Source organism: Budorcas taxicolor, chromosome 1 (assembly GCF_023091745.1).
Source record: "Budorcas taxicolor isolate Tak-1 chromosome 1, Takin1.1, whole genome shotgun sequence".
Classification (NCBI taxonomy): domain Eukaryota; kingdom Metazoa; phylum Chordata; class Mammalia; order Artiodactyla; family Bovidae; genus Budorcas; species Budorcas taxicolor.
Genome location: NC_068910.1, coordinates 12,643,923 through 12,653,128, shown reverse-complemented (window position 1 = coordinate 12,653,128; position 9,206 = coordinate 12,643,923).

Here is a 9,206-nt window from a genome sequence, read left to right as displayed (position 1 = left end):
CATCTCCGCGTATTGTTCTTCTTGATGGCAAATGCTCTTATCTCCTGACAGCATTATGTATTGCATTGAATAGGTGTTTCTTACATTGACTGGTAAAGTATCCTGGGGCAGCCAGTTCCCTGTAGACAGAAATGCCCTCCCGTGGCCTCTTTGTGCTTTGCATGTGGTGCATGCATTTTCCTGTGTTCACACTGCCCTCTACACTGTTCTGCTTTTACTGCACGGTGTACCAGTTAAGTTGTCCCCGGATTCCCTGCACTGAAAACCACGCAGCAGAGAGCATCCTGGCACAGAGACCTCGTCTGCACTTGGCCCACTCCAGGCTCCACCGCTTCCTCGGCTGCAAGTGGAGTGTGCCAGGCACAGGGAACTGCTTCCCCAGGTGTCAGGAAAATCAACAATGCCCCAGGCCTCCGCCTGGAGAATCTGACTAATCAGCTTGGCTGGACGGGAAACTTGGGAGCTAAAGCTACCAGTAAACAGAAAGGAAGTGAAACAACCCAGGCAGGCATCTCTACCGTCTGCTCCCACTCCTCCCTTGGGGTGACATGGCCTCCTCAAGGAAGTGGCTTTGGGCCTTGTTTCCCTGCCCAGAGGCATGGGGTGCAGCCTGTTAGGCTAGAGGCCAATTTGGGTAGCCTTCGAGGGCACTTGGTGAGCCGCTGGCGCATAGGTGGAGTCCACGGTCTTGACAAGGTCGTTCCAGAACTGACCATGGATCCCTGCTAAGCTGTCTCTCAATTCTGTGACCCTGGACAAGTTACCCCACCTCTCCATCCTCAACATGCCTCTATCTAAATACTCTACCTACTTTAATTTTCAGTTTTTCTTTTGATCAAAAGAACACATGTACACAGCTTTGAAAGATAACCCCAAACAGCAAGTTCTGCATCCCCCTCCCAAGCTACCCTCTCCTTGGCCCATCATTTTAGTTCTTTTGGTCATGTCTTCCGTTTCCCTTCATATTTGTAAGTAATTTGCTTATGTTACTATTTCTTAATTGTTTCCCCTTTAGAATATTGATCTCTTATGGAACAGTAAGCCCGCTCTCTGCATACTTCCCATCTTCCCAGTGTCAGGATTTGGGGTACATTCATGTTTACATGTTTAAAACTATAAAAACATTGTTTTCTGCTAAACCAAGTAGTATCCTATTTCCTTTCTACTATAATCTGTTGTTTATTGTCAAACTATTATCTCATTATTTTATTTGTGTTCTTAAAAATACGTCATGTTCTTCCTTACAAAATCATAAAACTGAGCTCTTTTCAACATGACTAACCTCAGCAGGTGTCACGGATTCTGTGTTTCCCCTGGAGACCTTGCTTGGGGAGCCCCACATCGCCCCTTTGCCACTCTCACCATCCCATCTGTGGGCCCCTCCCTTCCCTGGGGAAAAGGCTCAGGGAAGCTAAGGAACTTTGCCCAGCACCGTACAGTAGTAAGACGGCGGCAGAGATGTGGGTCTGTCCCAGGAGATGCAGTTGTGAGAGCTGCCACGCCCTCACCCGCCCAAGGATGCTGCAACCCACTGGGGTGGGGACCGTGTAAACAGAACCACATGGTAGGGGTCTAATCCACAACAGGACTGCATGTGGTGGAAATTCCCTGGTGGCCCAAGAGTTAGGACACAGCGCTTTCATTGCTGTGGGCCTAGGTTCAATCACTGGTCAAGAAACTAAAATCCCACAGGCTGTGCAATGAGGCCAAAAAAACGACTGCATGTGATGTGGAGGTCTTGGCCCTGACTGCAGAGGACAGAGGTGGGTCTTCCCGGCAAGTTCCCCTGCGTCCGTGTCCATCCCTGTCCCAGGCTGAGCCAGAGGCCCACTGACAGCTGGCTTCACACTCTTCTTTGACCATCCATGGCTGACTCCTCTTAAAAGAGGCTAAACCAGCCCTCACCTCACTGCCAGGCTGACATGTGCCTCCCAGGTCCACCTGGTCCACAGGCCAGTCTCCTACCGCCCCAGGTCTCCTTCACTGGGGGCCTGAGCTCTGACCCCAACCCCCTCCCTGTGCACCAGAGGCAGCTTCTTTCCTTCCCTGGTCACAGCTAAGCTCAGCTCCAGGGAAGGCATGGAGGTTGCGGTGGTTCCAAGAGTCTCAGAGGACCTGGTCATCCAGTTGCTCACACACGGGCAACTCCCAGCCGTGGCCACCAAGTCCCTAAAGACAGCACACACCCCGAGTAGGCAGAGAGCCTTCTGAGTCCAGAGCACTTGCTGGAAAACCCTGTGCCTCACACAGGGCCTGTGCATGGTCTGGGGCTTCCGGTGACCACCATCTACCCGCCCCTGAGGCTGTACCCCAGAGTGTCGTCAGACAGAAACCAGGTCAGCCAGACCCCACCACGGGACACAAGGGCTGGTGCGGGACACATGTCACCAGCCTGAGGCATTTGGGAAACGAAAGATGCATGGATCTCTCCAAGCAGCCACTTGCCTTCTAAACAGACAACTCCCCAGAACTTAATCGACATCTCACAATCGGTCTGCTAAGTAGGGAAGAAGAAAGTGTGTGGTTGTCATGGCAACACCAAGTTGCCCAGGACTGTTGGTCTCTCAGGTGGGAAAGGAGGGGACAGAGCCCAGCCTCTGCTTCCCTGGTGGGGGTGTTCTGGAGAGTAGGGGTCAGGCTGGACACAGCTGCTTTCTCCCCACCTTGCCAGCTCGGGCCCAAGGCCCTGAGCCATGCCACATGGTGTGGTGTAAAGGGGGCTGGCTGACTCAGGGTTTTCACCGTGGGGTCTGGGTCCAAGGTTGCTCAGCATGGATGTTTCAGCCCCACCTCAGAGCAACTCACACTTGGAGCCCTCTTCTCCTGCCCCGCCAGTCCTAGGACTTCCTGGCAGTGCTGTGCCCTCAGGCCCGGTGCGGGACATGCACACAGCTGGCCTTGCTGGCCTAGCCTCTGAGTCTTTCTGAATGACTGAGGGAACGACAGCCTCACCCAGAGCACCAGCCAGAGTCATACAGAGGCGGGAGTGGAGCTGGTCCACTCACCAGCACACTGCACTGCCAGCCCAGCCTCCTCCTCTCCACCAGGAACGGGATGAAGCCTCCTGACGGGTTGCCCCCTGTAGCCTGTGCCGAGCTGGGCCCAGGCCTGTGTAGGGTGTTGAGCAGTAGAAGAGGGAAATGCTCAGGAGGAAGAGGGGAGCACTAGGAGCCACCCCTGCACTCAGACTCCTCTCTCAGGCCCTGCGGACCAGCTGCACATCCGTTTCTGTGGCCCCAGGGCTTCGTCATGGAGTTTATGAACAGTGGACTCCCGAATGAATGAGGGGATGGCATACGCAGTGAAGACGGAGCAGAGGAAATGGAAAGGCCAAGTCGGGTGAGGAGCTGGGAATATGGCCTCAGAGGGAGGTGTGTGTCGGACTCCCCATCCTCCAGTCTTCCCCAACCTTGGGGCAGTTCTGTCTTCCAGAGGGACCACTGAGGTCCCTGGCAGATGTGGCCCTGTCACTTGATCTCCCCTCAGAGAGGCGGGGACTCCGGGGCCCACTCCCCCAGGGCCTGGCTCAGCTAGTCCCTGATGGGGGCCCACCTCCCTGGGACCCCCACAGACCTGACCCTATTGCTACAAGGCCTGTGGATTCTCTCACTGTCCAATTAGTGCTAATTTGGAGCAGGGAATGTGTGCATGTGCTGGGGTGGGCCTACAGCTTGGCTGTCCTTGTCAGAACCTGGAGGCTTCCTGGGATGGGCCCTCGCCCAGAGCCACAGGGCCTCTGTGGGGCCTCGGTGGAGCTGAGTGGGCATGGTGTGTGAGGGCCGCAGGGCCTCCGTGGGGCCTCGGTGGAGCTGAGTGGGCATGGTGTGTGAGGGCCGCAGGGCCTCCGTGGGGCCTCGGTGGAGCTGAGTGGGCATGGTGTGTGAGGGCCGCAGGGCCTCCGTGGGGCCTCGGTGGAGCTGAGTGGGCATGGTGTGTGAGGGCCGCAGGGCCTCCGTGGGGCCTCGGTGGAGCTGAGTGCTGCCTGCTTTTCTCCAGATTTGTCACTGTCCACCTCCTACCCTGGGCACCAGCTGCCCCAGGGCCAAGCAGGCCTACCTTGTTTATGCCGAATCCTCAGCAGCTGGCACAGAGCCACAACTCAGCATTTCAGACTCCAGGAATGAAGGGATGGCCTCTGAGGCTGGCAGGAGAGGCATGGAGGGGCTGGGGGAATGACCCGGTCCCCACCTCAGCCCACGGTTCAGTAGAGGCCTGGAAAGACGTACTTCAGTTGATGGTTTCACACTTGGCACCTCCCTTGAGGAACAGAGGGTGCCGAGGCCCTCCCTAGAGAGGTGGGACTTCCCCTCAGTTTCCCCTCCTCCCCCAGGTCCCTGCCTCCTTTCACCTGGGGCACAGATGGGGGTGTCCAGAGGCAAAGCACCTTTAGTGTCAAATCCTAGGCTAAGTTCTCGCGTCCTGTGGCGCTCCCCTCACCCACAGGCACAGGTCGCGGCCTGATGACAGAGGCTGTGATGGGAGAAGCAGGGGCGTGGGCACGTGGGGAGCCTGGGCAGGCATGCTCCCCATTCTGGAGCTATGGTTCTCCCTGTCTCCTGGAGTACTTGTGTCGACCTGGTCTGTGAGGGCCCTCCCCTGGGCACGTCAGGCCTCCCTCTTAGTGAACCCAGACCATGTGACCCTAGGACTCTGGGGTTATCCAGAGTCTGGAAGCAGGGCCCTCAGGGGTCAAAGGTACTCAGAGATTAAGATAGCTGAGCCAGCTCTTGGGACCAGCCTCAGTTTCAGCCCCTGTAAAATGGACTCGTTCCTGTGCAGCAGGCACTGGGCAAGGTGGTGGGGGCAGCGGGCTGCTCTGAGGTCCGGAATCCAAGAGGAGAGACCTGACTGCTGTTGGCCACTAGAGGGCAGGACCCTCCCGTGTGTTTCCTGCAAAGGACTCGTGAGCAGGACAGCCCGCAAGACAATGGCGAGGCAGGCCCAGGACACAGGCACAAAACGCTGAATGGCTGTTCATCCTGTCCAGCAGAAGCTGGAGCACTAATCAGAATTCCACCCGGGCCCTAGACCCCACAAGCCCTCGCTGAGCCTTTAGGCTTTCGCCTCCTGAGAGGCCAGTCCTGAGTCTGCCCTCCCCTTCTTAGAATATGAGTGGCAGAGGAGCAATTAGAACAGGTCCACCAGCCTCCCTGTGGACACAGGACAGATTGCCGGCATGGACAAACTCCTGCAAGTCTCCTCTGTGGTCTTCCAGAGAGACACTGAGAAGCGAACTCGCTGAGCTAAATCACCCTCCAAACACTCCCATCGCACACCCAGGATTAGAGGACGGCTGCACTTTGTTGCACTAACACTTGGATAAAACATCTTTCAGTGTGAATTTCTTTCATTACTCGTCTTGTCCCGTGTCCAGAAGCAGCATGAACGTGCACGCGTGCTCAGTTGCGCAGTCGTCTGTGACTCTATGGACTGTAGCCTGCCAGACTCCTCTATCCGTGGGATTTCCCAGGCAAGAATACTGGAGTGGGTTGTCATTTCCTTCTCCAGGGGACCTTCCTGACCCAGGGGTCAAACCTGGGTCTCTTGCATCTCCTACATTGGCAGGCGGATTCTTTACCAACTGCGCCACTTGGGGAATTCTGAACAGGTGGGGATACCCACCACTACACTGCTGCTGCTGCTAAGCCGCTTCAGTCGTGTCCGACTCTGTGCAATGCCATAGACAGCAGCCCACCAGGCTCCCCTGTCCCTGGGATTCTCCAGGCAAGAACACTGGAGTGGGTTGCCATTTCCTTCTCCAATGCATGAAAGTGAAAAGTGAAAGTGAAGTTGCTCAGTCATGTCCGACTCCTAGCGACCCCATGGACTGCAGCCTACCAGGCTCCTCCATCCATGGGATTTTCCAGGCAAGAGTACCAGAGTGGGGTGCCATTGCCTTCTCTGCACCACTACACTACTCATCTTATTTGTTACTTACTAATTTATTTCTTGTTTATATTTAAGATATATAGCTTTATATCTTAAAGGCAGGAGCTGTCTGGTAAGACCTCTCCTGAAGCAGTTCCCCAGCCCCTGCTCCTTCTGTCAGGCCAGGAGACCTGGAGATAGAGGTCAGTGGCCTGCTGGGCCCTCTCATCCAGGCTGGACGTGGACTATACCCTGGCCCCGTGTTTCTCCCTGACATCTGACAGCAGGGCTGGCTGGCAGTGTAGCTGGCATGGTCCCTGCTCAGGCTCAGTCTAACTAGGGGCAAACTGCCTTGCCCCAGAGCAACTCACTTGGAAAAGACTGACCTTTCCTGGACTTCTGATTCTGGATGAACAAATTCGTATCTAGCTCTGGCTTCACTTTCTGCTTCTAGCAAATGGGGTGAAGGAGGACCTAGGATGGAAGGTTGAGAGGCAACAGGCAGGCAGGTGCTTTGGGCAGTGGGAAGGTGGGGTCTGTGCTGGGAGAGGTGGAAGTGCCAGGCCTGGGGCTCTCCTTGGTCTGTCTCAGATGTTTCTCCCAGGCCTCCCTGGGAGCTCAGCGTGCCTCTTCCATGCTTTCCTCCACCCCCTAACAAACAGCACTGAGGATTTGCCGGCCAGTAACCACCAAGAGCCCAGAGAAATAAGAGAGCAAGCCCATTTGATGGGCTGTTCGAAAGCCCATTCTCGGGATATGCCCATCTCTCTTCAACCAAAGGAGACCCCCACCCCCTGATCTGGGGGAGGGTGAGGAGACAGAGAGTGCAGGGGGAAGAGGCTGGATGGGCTTTCTGCCTGGCTGCAGGGCTTTGGGGTTACACTGGAGAGCATCTGAGTGGACAATCTCAGGCAAGTGGCTTTTCCTCTGAACTCCTATGTCATCATCTGTAAAGCAGACAGAACACGACCTGCCGTATAGGGTTGCGGTGAGAACTGAATGAATCCACACGTGGACAGGCCACCTAGCACAGGACTGCACACACGTGAACGCGATCACAAGCTGTCCCTGGCCAGGCATTGCCAAGCAGTTAGTAGAGGCCCAGCGGTGCTACAGCACCAGTAGCTTATGTGCCTCAGGCACCTGGGCACATCTGTAAGGCCTCGCTTGTTGCCGTGGATCCTCCCAGCATGTGTGTGCACGACTGTGGGTGTTGTTTGTGTTTTTCCACAGGTAGACAGCCATATCTTCCACAGATGTGGGTGTGGGTCCCCTGGGGTCATTTCTTCTAGAGAACCAGTGCTCAGAAGGTAACAGGTAGGGGGAAGTCTGAGGAAGGGCTGGTGATAGGGTGGAAGGTGGAATGGACAGGCTGAGCTTAGGGAGAACACAGGGCAGGAAAAAATAGAGATGAGGTTAGTCCATACTGGGTGCAGCGGCTAAGGTCTGTTAAGGTCAGTCCCTGACATCTTCTGCAACAGGGTTACCCCTTAGGAGGGGGTTGGGCTGGGCCCCTCCTTCCCAGCAAGGTTGGCAGCCAGGCAGTCCTGGGGCCTCAGAAAAGCCCAGACTCTAGTGGTGACAGGTGGCCCAGCTGACTTGAGGGCATGACGTGGCCCGTCCGGCTGTGATCTGCCTCCTAGGCCTCCCTGCTGTAAGCTGCCACTTACATGTGTATGATCTCATTCACCAGCCAGTGGGCTCGAAATTCGGTTGTCACTGAGACCAGAATCAGGAGGATCAGTTGCCAGCCAGGATCCTGCAGGATAGGTTGGACGAAAGGAGGGCTTGTGTGCAGACACAGGGCCTCTGCTTGCTTCTTCACAGCTGCTCACCCGAGGCTCCTCATTTTGGAGTGCATCCTGGAGGCTTATTTTCCTATGGCGGAATAAGTCATAGTCAGTAAAGAGCACTAATCTGGATACCCATGGAACCATGACCAGAACAAGCTTTGTCACTGCAGAAAATTCCCTCCCAGTCACTAGCTCCTACCCAAGAAGTAACTACTACTATGGCCTCTGACCTCCATCATCAGAAATTAGTTTTGCTGTCCTGCAACAAGTAAATGTAGCCACATAGCATGTTCTCTTTTATGTCTAGCTTCTTTAAAAAAAATATTTATTTATGTATTTATTTGGCTGTGCCATGTCTTAGTTTTGGCACATGGGATCTTTGATATTCCTTGCGGTGTGCAGGATTTTTAGTCGTGACATGCGAACTCAGTTGGGAGTGAGATGTGGGATCCAGTTCCCATACCAGAGATCAAACCTGGGCCCTCTGCACTGGGAGCTCAGAGTCTTAGTTGAGCTAAGAGCCAGGTACTGTGGACCACTATGGTAGTCCTGAAGTTTCTTTTGATCAGCATGAAGTTTTTTAGGTTCACTAATTTTGCTGTGTCTAACATTTGTTCATTCCTTCTTATCGCTGAGTAGTACTCCATTGTGTAGATATACCACAAGTTATCTATTCTGTTGACAGGCATCTGGGTTGTTTCCAGTTCGTCTATTGTGAATAGAGCTGCTCTGAATATTCTTGCGCAAGTATCTGTGTGTGGGTGTGTTTTTATTTCTCTTGGGTAAATTTAACCATAGAGTGGAGAAACTGGATCACAGGGTAAATGTGTGTTTAGCTTGATGGGAAACTAGTAATAGCAATGGGTGTGAATTCCAGTTGTTCTTCATCTTGGAGGCTTCTCGGCTCCAGATGCTTGGTTGCCTCAAGGAGCCCGCCCCATTCCCCTTCTATAAGTGGGCCTGGCTTCTAGAGGTGGCAGCATCCTCTGGGAACCCTGCTGCAGTGGAGGATCTGGCTGATGTGGGAGCCAGCAGGTGAGAAGGGAGCTCACATGTGGGAGGCACCACCTACAAGCTGGGCACCACACAAGGCTTTTGCTTGCCTGCTCTGACTTAATCCTCCGGTTGCTGGGGTCTCGCCAAGAATGGCACCCAGACGTTTACTACCTGCAGAGAGCCTGTCCCTACCTGCCAAGGTTGCCTGTCCCCAGCAGTGCCTCCTGGCTGCCATATTGAATCTTTTAGAGGGCCCAGTACAAAGGCACTAGGAGGGTCTGTAAGAGGAAAAGCCAGGCTCTGGGAGAGAAGAGACAAGTAGACCCTGATTTCCTTCTCCCAGCTCAGGAGAGGAAATCAGGCCTCCTTTGGAGATAGGCCCTTTCTAGGACCCTGTTTCACTGAACCAACCAGGACTTCACTTGGCTGGGAGCATTTCTGGGTTGGCCATTTAATAGATCTGTGTGGGCACCTTGGTCCCACCTGTGTAGGCACACAGCCAGCATCAGTGAGAGGAGGAATGCATGAGTGATTTACTTTGACTCTGCC